This window comes from Lepidochelys kempii, chromosome 3 (genome assembly GCF_965140265.1).
Source record: "Lepidochelys kempii isolate rLepKem1 chromosome 3, rLepKem1.hap2, whole genome shotgun sequence".
Lineage (NCBI taxonomy): Eukaryota > Metazoa > Chordata > Testudines > Cheloniidae > Lepidochelys > Lepidochelys kempii.
The window spans coordinates 141,992,778-142,008,310 of record NC_133258.1 but is presented as its reverse complement, the minus strand read 5'-3'; the positions used below and the strand labels follow the sequence as shown (position 1 = coordinate 142,008,310).

The 15,533-nt window shown below is 41.7% G+C and overlaps 1 protein-coding gene and 1 long non-coding RNA gene across 10 annotated transcripts in view; one reads left to right on the top strand and one right to left on the bottom strand.

The window, feature by feature from the left end:
• The window catches only part of CNST (consortin, connexin sorting protein), a 107,291-nt gene that overhangs the window by 60,647 nt on the left and 31,111 nt on the right, over positions 1-15,533 (bottom strand). The gene's annotated exons all lie outside the window — the stretch shown is intronic.
• LOC140909307 (uncharacterized) overlaps positions 7,353-15,533 on the top strand; it is a 31,600-nt gene continuing 23,419 nt past the window's right edge. For both annotated transcript variants that reach the window (XR_012158170.1, XR_012158171.1), the window contains exon 1: positions 7,353-7,699. This is a non-coding gene — a long non-coding RNA (uncharacterized lncRNA). The remainder of the gene's footprint in view (positions 7,700-15,533) is intronic.

Below are 15,533 nucleotides of genomic sequence, written 5' to 3'. Positions count from 1 at the left end.
CTTTCCCCCAAAAATCCTCCCAACCCTTGCACCCCACTTCCTGGGGAAGGTTTGGTAAAAATCCTCACCAATTTGCATAGGTGACCACAGACCCAAACCCTTGGATCATAGAACAATGAAAAAGCATTCAGTTTCCTTACAAGAAGACTTTTAGTAGAAGTAAAAAAAAGAATCACCTCTGTAAAATCAGGATGGTGAATACCTTTCAGGGTAATTAGATTCAAAACATAGAGAATCCCTCTAGGCAAAACCTTAAGTTACAAAAAAGACACACAGACAGGAATATTCATTCTATTCAGCACAGCTATTTTCTCAGCCATTTCAAGAAATCATAATCTAACACATACCTAGCTAGATTACTTACTAAGTTCTAAGACTCCATTCCTGTTCTGTCTCTGGCAAAAGCATCACACAGACAGACACAGACCCTTTGTTTTTCTCCCTCCTCCCAGCTTTTGAAAGTATCTTGTCTCCTCATTGGTCATTTTGGTCAGGTGCCAGCGAGGTTACCTTTAGCTTCTTAACCCTTTACAGGTGAGAGGATTTTTCCTCTGGCCAGGAGGGATTTTAAAGGGGTTTTACCCTTCCCTTTATTTTTATGACAGACTTCTAGAGGAATAATGACTTACTAATTAAATTGACTGAGATTTCTCTAGAGGTCTGGTGCAGAGGATTCAAATGGTCACATGACTGTTCCAAATTATTTAGTTTCAATATATCTTTCTACTATTTTAAAAACACTAAGTTTCACTTGACACATCTGCTCTCCACAAATACATCATCTTTTACGCTCAGTTTTTGGTGTGTACTGCTGCTGCCATGTTACATATTCAATAGGTTCCTCTATCCTTACAGCTTCTTTCAAAAATTGTTTCAGGCTATGAGGACTACCTACATTATCCAAGTTAACTCTGGAACTTACTGATGTACTTACTGATTTAATATCAATAAAAATCATCTGTATTATTTGCAAACAGATTATTATAAGTGTTGTCTTAATACAGTATCTACTTGTTAGATTTAGTTGTTCACACTATAGTTGATAAAATATTTTACAGCTGCCTTTATCAGTATACATTTCCAGTGTAAATAAATAGCTAACATAATACAATGAAGAATTCCTATCTTGTGAAATAACAATTATGGCTGTTGCTACAGCCAGATCTTATTTTTATGACATTAAAAACTGAGATGAAACTCATCTAGAGGATTTAGTTTAAGAGGAATATTTTGCTTTATAAGTGGATTGCCTAGAAGATTGCATGTCATGACCTGAGTCTTTAAGGATCAATTTAAATCTGGTCCAAGTTAGAAAACACTAGGAATCATTACCATCTCATCACCTGCAGCTGTGATTTGACTCCCCCATCCACCATTATAGTCAGTCTTGGTCTGATCTTGACCCAAATTTGTGCTCTTGCTTGCCTAATTCCCTTTCAGAAAACCATCTCATTTCCTTCAGCACTGCATTTCCCTCAGTTGTCCTCCACCCTCTCATGATCTTTTTATGACCTCTAAGCCATCAGCCTCTCAAATGTCCCGAACTCCTACATCTGCACTTGCAATCTTCACCTTAATCAACTTCAGGGCCTCTACTCTCAACCTCCCAGTCCTAGCTCACTCCTTGCATTCACTTGTATTATTCCCACTCTACCACTGAATGCATCTAAAGGAAGTCCAGGGACCACATCAAATTTCTCGCTACACATTTCTTCTCATGCTCTGTAGTCTTCCTCGCTAAACAACTCCACTTTGCTTATTTGATTAAGTCTTGCTCTTTCCCTCACCACTTCTTCTGCACCTTTGACTTTTTCTCCTCAAAATCCTGTCTCCCCACCCTAAGGAGGGTTGTGAAAAAAACAAACAGGATTTTGTTTGTTTTGTATTTCTTGTGAATTTTTTGTTCATTTTTAAAAAACTGTCGCTTTGAAGTATTTACATTAATATTCTACCTACTGGAAAGATTAGTGGGTGGAACCGACTCTCACTGGATATTAACAAGAGGGGCAAAGTACATGGAGCTGTGAACTGTTAGGGAAGACTTGGTTTGACAGAATCAAGAAGCTTCTGGAAAGTGAGAAGATATAATCCAATGTCATGATTCTGTGTAATGATAGCTAGCTCATAATACTTTTAATTTTTCACTATTGTATTCACTACGGGGCTGTTTCTCATTCTAACTGTTGTAAAACATGAAAGCTGATTATCAACACTACAGTTCTTAGTGATGATCAAACATTGATGTGTGAATTTAGTATTAGTAGAGGTAAGTATTTATATATGCAGGCACCTAAAGGATTGGGGCCCCATTGTGCTGGGTGCTGTACAAACACAGAAGAGAGACAATTGCTGAAGAGTTTACACTCTAAAGTCACAAACATATAAAGGGTAGGGAAACATGGATACCCCACCCAAACAAGTGAATGTGTGGAAGAATGGGAACAGATTTGTTAGTTACATATATTGTAGGGTTTTCATTTCTTCCTCCCCACCACCATCCAGAAAGGTGTTTCCCCACTATCAGATTGGGGAAAGCAGCAACCTGATGCTCAGGATATCACCATTTTCTTGTAAGTGAAAAGTGATGAGATTTGCCATGACCAAGGATGCAATTTTGTTATGGAGATCACAGAGATAGGAGGGTCCCAGATCGTGTGCTGCAGCCCGAGCCTGAATGTCTACACCGCAGTTAAACAGCCCCTTAGCCTGAGCCCCACGAGCCTGAGTCAGCTGGCATGGACCAGCTGTGGGTGTCTAATTGCAGTGTAGACATACGCTCAGCTATCTAGCTCTTCCAAGCAAGAGGAACAAATCATGACATTTGGGAACACAGTGGTTGGGGTGAATGGGAGAGATGAGGGGAGACTCCCAGAAAAGCTTGGGGGTCCCTGGTATGAGGAGAGAACATACAGTACTTATAGAATCATGTGACATAAAATAATTGAGTTAAAGCTTTTCCTGATAAACAAAATGAACACTGTACATCCCTCTGACAGATTATGAGGTCCAGAATATATATTCTGTATATCTGATGCCACTTTAGATACAGATAATGATAAATTTGCCGCAACACACTTCAATGTCAGACATCATTGTCCTCCCAATTTCATCACTGTTAATAACACTCTGGAATCAGCCTCAGGGCAGTTTCCCTTTCATGTTTGAGAAGAAACAGAAATGGAAATTGATTAAAAATTGCATAGATCTCAATTTCACTATCCATAAACTTGATTTTTCACCTTACAAGGTGATGCCATGAATATTAAATGAGAATTTGACAAATTACAGTGAAAATTTAATAATACTTTAAAATACAATAAATATCTTCACATATAAGAGGATTAATTTCAATACAGGGAATGAAAATTACACCAGTCTAAGGTCCAGGACTTGATATTATCATGAACTAGTGGTTGAAAACAAAGTGTCAGCCCTTGAACTGATATGCCAGAGCATAGTGATTACTATAACCGCAATACTGAACACAGATACAGGTAGATGAATTATTGTAAAATCCTTAAGTTTAAAGAATTCCTTTTATTTCATTGTCATTTTCAATGAGTTGTTCTTTACTAAAAAGGGACCGCACGAGTGACATCAAGGAGTTCCATGTTTATGCCTCAGTGATTTTCAGATCAAATGTGCTTGAATTAAATGAAAAAAGATGCTTCTTTTTCTAACTGACAACCCTGCATGCATTGTTATCAGCCATATAGGTTCTGCAAGCCAAATTCTAACCTTAGTGACACATGAGCAACCTGTAGTTGTCACTGAGTTTGTAGAACCCTTAGTAAACAATTCTGTTGATATACAGGAAGCAACAGAATCCAGCTCACACAACTGTAACTGTGTTGGTTCTTCAGAGCTAGCAGAAATAGCAAGTTTTAAAAATATATTAAATAAAATAAGCAGCTATGACTCTGAATACTTATATTGCTACTTTTCAGAGTAGAACTGCATTTTTAAAATGTAGCAGACTTGCACACCTTGTGCACCAGAACCTGTGAAATCAACCATACGCTACAGCAGGGGTGGACAAGGTGCAAAGGAGGCAGAATTTACCAACGTACAGTGCCAAAGAGTCACAGTAATACATCGGCAGCCCCCCATCAGCTCCCCCCTCCCCCGCACTCCCAGGGCCTCCCACCCACCAGTAGCCCCACCGATCAGCTCCTTACCTCTCCCTGCCTGCACCTCCCAATCAGCTGTTTTGATTAGCTGTTTTGTGGCGTGCAGGAGGCTCTGGAGGGGAGGGGGAAGGAGTGAGGGCAGGGCAGGCTCAGGGGAGGGGATGGGAAGGGGTGGAATGGGGGCAAGGCCTGTGGCAGAACCAGGGAGACCCCCCCAGCATATTGGAAAGTTGGAGCCGGTGCCTATACAAGGAGTCGCATATTAACTTCTGAACAGCCGCATGTGGCTTCAGAGCCACAGGTTGGCCACGCCTGCTCTACAGGCTTGCTCTTTTATATTTACACCACAGTGATGACACTTTGAACACTAACTATAAATAGTAAGCATTATAATACTTTAGGAGGAGTCACAGGAATTTGCCCCTCTGAAGAGAAAAAAGGTGAGGAGAAAAAAGATGAGAAACAAGATCTCTCAGGTCCTGCAGTATTCTGTACACCACAAGTTTGTCTTGAAGCTCTGCAGTTCTCTCTTTATTATTTAATTTCCCCTTACTTTCTGGGAACAATATGCATCCCTAGCTAGCATGTGCTTTACACACTGGAATAAATGAACTGGGCCGTGGGACCTTTTAGAGATGTTGCTACTTTGGTGGAGCAGTGGCAGTCATGTTAGCTAGGCCCCTTTTCCAAGCGCTCACAAACAGTAAGCGTGACTGTACAGAGATGCTATGGGAGGTGCTCCTTCACTCCTCCTCTACCTCCCACCTTATTCCTCATACAACACAAGGCATCATTTTGCCTTCAGTAAATATAATCCTTTTAATATTTTTGCTCTCGTTCAAATTTACTATCGTTATCATTCAGTGAAAAAACCTCAAAACCTGCACCTTTTAGCTTGGTGCAAGATCCAGAGTACTAATCAAGTAAGAGCCACTTTTCACAAGAAAACTGTTTGAAATGGAAGTTTTAATTAAGATTATGTGTTCTACGTTATCTGCTGTAGACATATTGCAATTTCTATGGGATTCCATAGCCCAGTGTCTGAGATTTTAAACTAGTTTCCATCCTGACTCAATATTTGTCTTTTCCACGACCGTTTAAACATTATTTTAAAGCATTTTATTTAAATACTTAAGAATATGTTTTCTTCAGATTGTTTTAGGGTGATCAGATGTCCCAATTTTATAGGCATAGTCCCAGTATTTGGGGCTTTGTCTTATATAGGTGCCAATTACCCCCCCAACCCCTGTCCTGATTTTTCACCTTTGTTATCTGGTCACCCTACATTGTTTCTGTAGTATGGCTGGCTTATACTGGGCTCTCATTCTGTGAGGATCAAACATTATTTCACTTTTTAATTATTTTGTTCTGTGCCTTGTTTGTTATGCTTACTTGGCACAGAGGCAGTATTACCTCTGCTGATTCAGGCTGCTGGATATTTTTTACCGCCCCACAACCTCCAATAGGATGCTTTCATGTATTCCATACATTGTTCAAATACTTATTTTACATCAGTCAAGTTTGTGAGTATGTAGATTTTATACAAAAGGATCTAAAATAGTTTATGTCATGGAATGAATTGCAAACACAACTGCTTGCCCACTGAAGTAGCAGCTAAATTTGCAGCTGGAAAAGGTGGTAGACAAAGTATTAAAGAGAAGCCATTTCCCTCCCAAAATCAAATCAAACTGCTTTGCAGCAGCTGCACATCACATTTTAGTTTAACTACACAACCTACTCTAGCTTGGCTGGAAAATCAAGCTGTTTCTTCGTTTTCTGACCAAAAAAAATAATTTCTTCTGAAGTACTTGAGGTAGTCAAAAAGCTCAGTCCCCAGCCATCAAATACCTTTGACCAAAGCATAAAGAGATACCACATTCAAAGTATGATTTAACCTTAAGCATGCTATGCAGTGCATTTCTCCATGGTCCCACTAGCTTCTCACAAGGCACTACTTGCGTTACTGACATCAGTCCATTGCTTACCCTGACAGGCAGATTAGTTCTACTGCTGTGTTAAGCCTGTCCTCCTCCTCCTCCCATTCCCCTGTCCTCTCCTCTCACAGCAATTCAATTCTGCTGCTCTGCTCAACTCCTACTCATCCCCTTAGCCTGATGCAGTTCAGCTAACCTTATTTCACTTTTACCAAGTCCCTCCCAACCTCTTATTTGATTGGCAGCTCATTGCTGCCTCTCATGTCACTCACCCCACACCAACCTCCCCTGTTGCCTTTATACAGACACTTGCCCACATAGCACTTCTACTTTTTCCAACTTTTCTGCAATAAGATTTTTCCAAACCTGGTCTGGATCCAAATGTAAATCACTGCTGTGCTTGAGTACACCTTTATTATCTGCCATTGGCCTCAAAAAGAAAAATCAGAAAAACCCAGAAACTGGAAAAAACAAAGCCAGAAAAAGAGAGAGAAAAATACAGAAAGGTGAGGAAACGAACCATAAGATGATGGGAAGAAAAACAGAGAGAAGCTTAGGTGGACAATCCCAGGGAAAGAGGAAGACAAGCAGAAACAACCTTGATGATTCTAATATTAGTATTCCACATTTTTTGCACTGAGAATTTCATCTGATTCAACTTTAGAGGTAAGCTACCAAAATTTAACCTCTGTCTAAAATGGTAAGGTAAGCTCTGTTTATCCTTGGACTGCATGCTCCCTGGGACAAGGTCCCCCCCACAAATCATTCTTTCTGGAATGTTGGAATGCTTGAAGTACATCACAGCATAAACAAATGATTAATAATAGTAAATAATAAACCTGTTGGTAACATATCCTAGATTACTGCTCAATGTGTTTACCCTGTCAACAGACTTAAAAGAAAGGAACATGTGTTGGATCATATTAAAGAAGTTCTGTATTAAAATCACAAATGAGTTTGATTCCCCAGAGTTTAAATTCCAGGGTATTACTAATTAAGAGGTCTCTTGGTTTTTGGTACTGTTTCTCTCCCTCTGTGTGTGAAACTTGCAAGCTGCTAATTGTGTTAGTACATTCTAAGACAGAGTCTATTCTCAAAGCAATTCACAGAGAGAGAGACTCAAAGCAATACTCTAACAACAGAAACAGCACCCAGAGACTCCCCACCCTTTTGTTGTATTAACAATTGTGATTAAAATAGAGATAGAGGATGTATGTGGATGGATGCTTGGTGTGGATAATAACTGAATGATCAGGGAGGTGCCAGCCTAAGAATCCAGTGTCCGTGGGCTGAAGAAGGCGTCAAGTGGAAATAACCAGACGACCCCCCCGGAGGGCAGACTGGAATCCACCCAACAGCCTCAAGGATGGGAGAACCAAAGAACAAGATAACATCTTGGAGCCATCAGGAATGTGCTATCTGCTGATTGATTCAGCAACAGCATGATGAAGCAATTCCCATAGACTGGCATAGGAAGAAATTCCTATAAAAATAGACTCTAAAAAGTGAGAACTTTGGGGTCTGATTCTGCAAACCAACTTCCAGGAGCATCAGATGAGCATCTGACAAGGCCCTGCTCCCTCCTCATGTCCAGGCCACCTGGCCAGTGGCTTGGCATGAGCAACTCTAAGGCTGGTAACTATGATAACAACCTTGCAGAACCTGTGTGTGTGGGTGTGTATATGTGTGTGTGTGTTTGTATGAATGAATGTGTGGATAAATATGAGATTGAATGGAATGTTATAGCTATAACTAACTGCTTACTATGATTCTTTCTGTATTCACAATAAATGTGGTATTTTGCCTTTTTCCCTTTAATAAGATCCTGCTGGTTTTTATTTTATTGGTACAACACATGGGGTAAATGAATTTATTTTAAAAAATTTATGAGAGAATTGCCTAAATATTCTCTCTCTAGATATGAGGACAGAAGGCTGTTTGGGAAGGAACAGCATGCTCTGCAGCTGACAATGTCTCAGTACCTGAACAGCTCACAGCATCTGCAAGAAGAAAAGGAGTACTTGTGGCACCTTAGAGACTAACAAATTTATGTGAGCATAAGCTTTCGTGAGCTACAGCTCACTTCATTGGATGCATTGAGCTGTAGCTCACGAAAGCTTATGCTCAAAAAATTTGTTAGTCTCTAAGGTGCCACAAGTACTCCTTTTCTTTTTGCGAATACAGACTAACACGGCTGCTACTCTGAAACCTGTCATTATGCAAGTATCTGCAAGGAATTCTGTTACTACAAAATTCTTAAATATTTTTATAAACGTAGGGAAAATCCCAGACAAAGTAAACTTTGTTAATTAAGAATGAAGGCTGAAAGAATCTATCAGTTATTTCAGCCGAAGGTCCCTTAAATCAGTGGTTCTCAACTAGGGGTCTGGGGCCCACTAGGAGGGCTGTGAACTGGTTCAGGGGGTCCGCCAAGCAGGGCCAGCATTCAACATGCTGAGGCCCAGGAAAGAAAGATGAAGCCCCACCGCATGGGGTTGAAGCCTGGGGCCCCAAACCCCACCGCATGGGGCTGACACCGAAGCCTGAGCAACTTAGCTTTGCACATCCCCCTATGGCATGAGGCCCCAGGTAATTGCCCTGCTTGCTACCCCCTAATGCCAGCCCTGGCTTTTATATGCAGAAAAACAGTTGTTTTGGCACAGGTGGGCCATGGAGTTTTCATAGCATGGGGAAGGGGCGGGGGAGGGACTCAAAGAAAAAGGTTGAGAACCCCTGCCTTAAATGAACATTACCATTTTCTTAAACACAAAAATTTAAAAATCATGAAATTTCCAGGTATAAAGGATCCATTTTGCAAGCACACATACACACAACCATGTAATCGAACGACCACCCAAAACACGAACTATTTTATCCATCCATACACAAATTAAGTTCATTAGCGACCACAAAAAGTGTTAATACTTCCCTTTTACTTTTCATTAACTTGTGTGATAGAAGGATAAAGCTACCTCAGATTTTCTGGTTGTTCTCAGAATGGTGTCAGGGGACAGAATTAGTTATTTGGGTGATCTTAATTGACCATCTGAACACTTTCAGTCATTCAGGGCTTGTATTTGTTTTAGGGCGGTCAAGCAATTAAAAAAATTAATCGCAATTAATCGTGCTGTTAAACAATAATAGAATACTATTTATTTAAATATTTTTGGATGTTTTCTACATTTTCAAATATATTGATTTCAATTACAACACAGAATGCAGTGTACAGTGCTCACTTTATATTTTTATTACAAATATTTGCACTGTAAAAAACAAAAGAAATAGTATTTTTCAATTCACCTAATACAAGTACTGTAGTGCACTCTCTTTATCATGAAAGTTGAACTTATAAATGTAGAATTATGTACAAAATTAACTGCATTCCAAAATAAAACAATGTAAAACTTTAGAGGCTAAAAGTTCACTCAGTCCTACTTCAGCCAATTGCTCAGACAAACAAGTTTGGTTGCAATTTGCAGGAGATAATGCTGCCCGTTTCTTGTCTACAGTAAGATAAGCGTTCGCGTGGCACTGTTGTAGCCGGCGTCACAAGATATTTGTGTGCCAGATCCGCTAAAGATTCATGTCCCTTCATACCTCAACCACCATTCCAGAGGACATGACACAGCCCCATGCTGAAGATGGGTTCTGCTCGAAAGCAATCGAAACCAGAGTAGACCAACGCATGTTCATTTTCATCATCTGAATCAGATGCCACCAGCAGAAGGTTCATTTTCTTTTTTGGTGGTTCGGGTTCTGTAGTTTCCGTATCTGAGTGTTGCTCTTTTAAGACTTCTGAAAGCATGCTCCACATCTCGTCCCTCAGATTTTGAATGGCATTTCAGATTCTTAAACCTTGGGTTGAGTGCTGTAGCTATTTTTAGAAATCGCACATTGGTACCTTCTTTGTGTTTTGTCAAATCTGCTGTGAAAGTGTTCTTAAAATAAACATGTGCTGGGTCATCATCCGAGACTGCTATAACATGAAATACATGGCAGAATGCAGGTAAAACAGAACAGGAGACATACAATTCTCTCACAAGGAGCTCAATCACAAAATTAATTAATGCATTATTTTTTTAACGAGCATCATCAGCAGGGAAGCATGGAATGGTGGCTGAAGCTTGAAGGGGCATATGAATGTTTAGCATATTTGGCATGCAGCAGTGAAAGTAATAATAGATTCTTACCGGTACGAGGGCCAGTGCCTCGGATGGAAGGGGCAGGGGTGGGGTCAGCCCCCCCACCAGCCCCTCCGTGGTGCCTGGGCCCTGCCGCCAGGGGCTCCAGCAGCAATTTAAAAGGGCCCGAGACTCTGGCCACTGCTGCAGTAGCAGTGGCAGCAGCTGGGAACCCCAAGCCCTTTTAAATCACCACCCCCAGGGCAGCTGCCCTTTTGCCCTGGGCCGCTGATGGGGGAGGCAAAAGGGGAAGGGATGTTAAAGTGCTGCCGCAGGCCAGTACTGCCTCCTTACAGGTACGCCGTACCAGCCTGTACCGGCTCACTTTTACCCCTGCTGGCATGTAAATACCTTGCAACATCAGCTACCAAAGTGCCATGCAAACACCTGTTCTCACTTTCAGGTGACATTGTAAATAAGAAGCAGGCAGCATTATCTCCTGTAAATGTAAACAAATTTATTTGTCTTAGCGATTGGCTGAACAAGAAGTAGGACTGAGTGGACTAGTAGACTCTGAAGTTTTACATTGTTTTGTTTTTAAGTGCAGTTATGTAACAAAAAAATCTACAATTGTAAGTTGAACTTTCATGACAAACATTGCACTACAGTGCTTGCATGAGATAAATTGAAAAATATTTCTTTTATCATTTTTACAGTGCAAATATTTATAATCAAAAATATCCACTTTGATTTCAATTATAACACAGAAGCCAGTATATATGAAAATGCAGAAAAACATCGAAAATATTTAATAAATTTCAATTGGTATTCTATTGTTTAACAGTGCGATTATAACTGCGATTAATCGTGATTAATTTTGAGTTAATCGTGTGAGTTAACTGCGATTAATCAACAGCCCTATTTCAAATATAACCTAGAGTTTCCACGTACAGATACACTTCTCATGTGAAATCTCTGGAACTCTGCACTGAGCAAACTTTGAAGAGAACTAAAGAAATCATATTTTCTTTGCAGTTATCACCCAATATCCAATCTTCCAAATCTTGACGGTCACAGAGCCAGTTTCCTAAGCATTCATTTATTTGCTTTTCTGAGAAATTCCCAAGTTTTTATAACATGCCATAGTACTGAAACAGAAGCAAATCAGAGCATGCTGTAACATTCCCCTTGTAATTCTTCCTATGTCTCTCTAATGATACACTACTTGAAATGTCAATATGGATTTTCACAGGACCTTTTGTTTTCATAGTCTTTGGGTGAAATCCTTTCCCCATTGAAGTCAATGTCAAAGCTCACATTGACATCAATAGGGTCAGGATTTTACTCTGTGAACGTGGTAAGTCATGAAGTAGCGGGAATAAATCCAGACAACAGCAATTCCAAAAAGTATATGGAGAAGATAGCAGATAATAAATTTAGACATGGGTTTGTAAAGTGGCATAGCCTGGACAGCAAGTACAGTGAGACCCTATACCCTAGAAGGGGAAACCATCCAGTGACCTGGCCAGAGGGCCAAGTCATGAAGAGGAAGTTGCAGCTCCTGAGGGAGACTACAAATGAAGGCATTGGGCCCGGAAGAGAGCTAATTCCCAGAACAGCTGCAGTGAGTAGAAACCCCATGACACAGTCCCATAAGATGTCCTCATTAGCAAACTAGGGAAATATGGTCTAGATTAAATTACTATAAGGTGGATGCACAACTGGTTGAAAGATCATACTTGGGGCCCTACCAAATTCACGCCGTGAAAAACACGTCCCGGACCATGAAATCTGGTCTCCACCGTGAAATCTGGTCTTTTGTGTACTTTTATCCGAAACTATACAGATTTCGGAGGAGACCAGCATTTCTCAAACTGGGGGCCCTGACCCAAAAGGGAGTTGCGGGGAGGAGGGTCTCAAGGTTATTTTAGGAGGATTAATGGTATTGCCACCCTTCCTTCTGCAGTGCCTTCAGAGCTGGGTGGCTGGAGAGTGGCAGATGCTGGCCAAGGACGCAGCTCTGAAGGCAGAAGCACACAAGTAAAGGTGGCAATACCATACCATGCCATCTTTACTTCTGCACTGCTGTTACCAATGGTGCTGCCTTCCGAGCTGGGCTCCCAGCCACCAGCTGCTGGTCTCCAGCTGCCCAGCTCTGAAGGCAGCAAAACCGCCATGAGCAGCGCCAAAGTAAGGGCAACAAAACTGCAAACCCCTACAATAACCTTGTGACCCACCCCCTTTTGGGTCAGGACCCCTAGAGTTACAACACCATGAATTTTCAGATTTAAATATCTGAAATAATGAAATTTATGATTTTTAAAATCCTATGACTGTGAAATTCACCAAAATGCACTGTGGGTAGGGCCCTAATCATACCCAAAGAGTAATTATCAATGGTTCACTGTCAAACTGGATGGAGGTATCCAGTGGTTCTCCACAGGGGTCAGAGACTTGTACCGATCACTTGGTCTATTAAAATCTGCCGCACTGCTAGGTTTCCATGTCCTTTCAGGATGTGACACTACTGAAACTTTGGCTGGAACGACCAAACTATCTGACTGGAACTCATTTGGTTCAGTCTCCGAAGACTTTTTCCTCACTCTGTAGGTGCTCAGAATGGCTGAGACAGTCACTGATAAGGTCATAAATTCACTAGAGGCATTCACACTCTGAGTTTACCATTTGAAGACCAACATTATAACACTTGCAGAGCTACACTGGTGGATGTTTTTCAAGCAGAAAATGGAGACAAACTGCCACCAACAAGGGGTGCATTTATACCTGCTATTATCCAGCAATGGAATGGCTCCTGGAAGAATGAGCATATCCAAAACTACCCTCCCCTATTGAGCACAAAGGGTCTTGGAGGATGAACAGAGCACACTACTTACATCTGAAGTAACATGCACTCCTGAATCCATCCTTCATTTAATCAAATGCTTATATGCAAACACCAGATGCTCACCACCCTGCAAATGTTTGGCCAGCAGTCTGTCTTGTATGGGGATGTGCGAGTGCAGTGTGGATGAGGATCAGTGTGACATGTCTAGCAGCAGTGCCCTAAGCAGAGATGACACTGCTGATGACTTATATAAATGTTTTCACTCAGAGATGTCCAGGCTAACTTCCCTAGGATTACCAAAGCAATGCATCCCTGTGTTAAAGTATCATTTAAAAAACATTAATTTGTAAACATGTTCTCCAGAATATATCTATATAACTGTTCTAGGTTTGTCATATTTGGTACCATTGTATTCATGGGAGAAAGGGCTTTTGAATGATACTCAACATGACCCATTTCTGACGACGTATTATCAAAATTTCCAGCAACCAGAGGACCTGGAGCTGGGAGCCAGGAGATAACCAGTTCTCACTGCCACAGTGCAGTGGGTGATACCATTGAAATTATGATTCTGTAGATCTTTACAAATCAAATGACAGCTCCCTTACCTTTCCATCACTAATTTGCTCATGGAATAAAATTTTACTGCATTATGCTCCCATGTTAAATATCATTCTGTGGTGTATTAACAGGAGTGTCATATGCAAGTCACAGGAGAAAATCGTCCTACTATTCAGCACATGTGAGGCCTCAGCTGGAGTGCTGTGTCCAGTTCTGGGCACCACACTTAAGGAAAGATCTAAACAAACTGGAGAGAGTCCAGAGTAGAGCTACAAAGATGATAAATGGTTTAGAAAACCTGACCTATGAGGAAAGGTTTAAAAAAGTGGGCATGTTTAGCCTTGAGAAAAGACGACTGAGGAGGGGGACTTGTTCACAGTCTTCAACTATGTTAAGGGCTGTTATAAGAGAATGGTGATCAATTGTTCTCCATGTCTACTGGAGGTAGGACAAGACCTAATAGGCTTAATCTGCAGCAAGAGAAATTTAGGTTAAAAAGGAAAAACTTTTAAACATGAGGTTAGTTAAAGCACTGAAATAAGGCTTCCAAGGGAGGTTATGGAATCCCTATCATCTGAGGTTTTTAAGAACAGGTTAGACAAATATCTGGCAGAGGTAGTCTAGATTTACTTGGTCCTTCCTCAGTGCAAGAAGTTGGACTTGATGACTTTTCTAGGTCCCTTCCAGCCTTACATTTCTATGATTCTATGGTTTCTTCTTGACAAATCCATGATGGCTATTACTTATCACTCTATTATCCTTTAGGTGTATACAAATGGATTGTTTTATAATTTGTTTTAGTATCTTTCCAGGTATCACAGTTAGGCTCACTGGTCTATAATTCCCTGGGTCCTTTTTCGTCTCCTTCTAAATACAGATACTATATTTGCTCTTCTTCAGTTCTCTATGATTTCACCTGTCCTCCATGAGGTATCGAAGATAATCACTAATGTTTCTGAGATTGCTTCAGCTAGTTCCTTAAGTACTCTTAGGATACATTGGGTCAGGCCCTGCTGACTAAAATACATCTAACTTTATAAATATTATTTAACCTGTTCTTTCCCTATTCTTATTTGTGTTTCTTTCCCCTTGTTGTTAAGATTGTGTTAAGCCAGAGGTGGGCAAACTTTTTGGCCTGAGGGCCACATCTGGGTATGGCAATTGTATGGCAAGTCATGAACGCTCACAAAATTGGGGGTTGGGGTGCAGGCTCCAACTGGGGGTGTGGGATCTGGGGTGGGGCGAGAAATGAGGAGTTCAGGGTATGGGAGGGGGCTCCGGGCTGTGGCAGGGGGTTGAGGTGCGGGGGGGGGTTAGGGCTCCGGCTGGGGGTGTGGGCTCTGGGGTGGAGCTGGGGGTGAGGGGTTTGGGGTGCAGGAGGGTGCTCTGGGCTGGGATTGAAGGGTTCAGAGGGCGGGAGGGGAATCAGGGCTGGGGCAGGGGGTTGAGGCGTGTGTGGTGGTGGGGGAGGGTCGGGGTGCAGGCTCTGGGTGGCGCTTACCTCAAGCAGCTCCCCGAAGCAGCAACATTCCCCCCTCTGGCAGGCGCCAGCTAATGGGAGCTGCAGTGGGTGGCACTTGGGGCATGGGCAGTGTGCATGTGGAGCCCCCTTGGCGGGCTGCCCCTACACATAGGAGCCGGAATGGAGACATGCCATTGTTTCCAGGAGCTGCGCAGAAAGCCCCCTGGCTGGAACGCCGGAGCAAGGCAAGCCCCCAAACCCGCTCCATGGTGGGAGCTCGAGGGCCGGATTAAGAGAGCCGGAAGAGGCCTGCGGGCCACAATTTGCCCACTCCTGTGTTAAGCACTAGGTCACAATTTTTTAGTGAAGACTGAGGCAAAAGAGGCATTAAACATCTCAGCTCTTTTATTAAGTATTAAACATCTCCATTATTAGCTCTCCTTCCCTGATAAGTAGCGACCTACACTTTCCTTCATCTGA